Source organism: Aplysia californica, unplaced genomic scaffold (genome assembly GCF_000002075.1).
Source record: "Aplysia californica isolate F4 #8 unplaced genomic scaffold, AplCal3.0 scaffold00407, whole genome shotgun sequence".
NCBI lineage: Eukaryota > Metazoa > Mollusca > Gastropoda > Aplysiida > Aplysiidae > Aplysia > Aplysia californica.
The window spans coordinates 555123-556578 of NW_004797677.1; the positions used below are offsets into that span (position 1 = coordinate 555123).

General features: G+C 42.0%; 1 protein-coding gene across 1 annotated transcript in view; it reads left to right on the forward strand.

The window, feature by feature from the left end:
• The window catches only part of LOC101861142 (protein Wnt-7), a 25994-nt gene that overhangs the window by 23538 nt on the left and 1000 nt on the right, over positions 1-1456 (forward strand). The gene's annotated exons all lie outside the window — the stretch shown is intronic.

Consider the following 1456-nt stretch of genomic DNA (forward strand, 5'->3'; position numbering starts at 1 on the left):
CACACACACACACACACACACACACACACTCACACAAACTCACACAAACACACACACAAACACACATACAAACACTCACACACACACGCACACACACTGTGGCACAGACAACGATTTTTTGTCTTTTCCTTCAATCATCTTCCCGTGGGGGAATGAAAAAAAAATTCCAACAGGCTGATCAGCCACCCATGGTCTCAAAAAGCGTATAAAAGAACGAGTCCGGCGTGCATAGGTAGGCCTCGTATAAAATCACTCTTAAACAGGCGCGCATACGCTCCAGCATCGCCGACCACACAGCTGATCGTGATCTTGTGAATAGACCACGACTGAAGGACTCCTACCATACTTCTTATTATTCCACAGTACCACGGACACTCAAGAGAGAGAATTGGCGCCGGCACAGACAAACGGAAATAATCGGATTAACTCTCCACGATATAGCGGATTTTAACTCGCTTTTATCATCATTTAGGACAATAATGGCAGCTAAGTGGGCAAAAATAAAGGACTGTAGACGAACTTTTATTGCTGACCTGGCTGACAGGACGCGTGTGGTATAAAAGGCGGATCGAGGACTTCTTCCTTGAGTCGCCTAAAAAGTCCACTAAAAATGGAGATTAATTATACTCCCCTCAGAGGTGGTCTCTTTATTTCGTGTTTATATCTAAACAGAAGACAGAAAAAAGGAACCCTTTGAACATCAACACTGTCGCTGTAGGACGAGAGACGACACTTGGGGTAGCTGGAAACAGTTTCAAAAATTGCTCTGTGAAGTTAAAGGCGTTAGCCGTTAGAACATATGGAGTTTTTGTCCTTTAACCATGATTTGATTCAAAGGCACTTGAAAACAATGTATAGACCACTATGAGAGAGAGAGAGAGAAAGAGCGAAAGAGAGAGAGAAAGAGAGAGAGAGAGAGAGAGAGAAAGAGAGAGAGAGAGAGAGAGAGAGAGAGAGGGAGAGAATCAGACAGTGATTAGGACAGGCAAACAGACAGGTGAGAGGGTGAGAGACTCTTTCACTCTCACTCGCTTGAACCTCTCAGCTTTCATATTATACGTGTATTTGCAGTTGAAGCCTGAGTGGAAGCAGCGATTTTTAAAAAATCTTTTTTCTCAAGAACTGACTTTTTAATTCTCAAGAATTGATCCCTTTTTCGTCAATACTTGACTTTTTTATTCTCCAGATTTGAGCACTTGAGCACAATATTATCCAGGCTTGAGCATTTTGATGTCAAGACTTTATTACTTTATTTTCTGACTGAATCACTTTATTCTTAGACATGACCACTTTACTGTCAGTCATTCTTGTTTATTCTTAACTTTCGCCTCTTTCCACCCAAAGCCTTCGACAAGGCTCCACTATTGTATATAGCCTAAAGTGTCAACCGAACAATACTGGAATGTTCTAATCACATGTCATTTTTCTTGTCTCTCCACATATTCCTGCCCCCCTC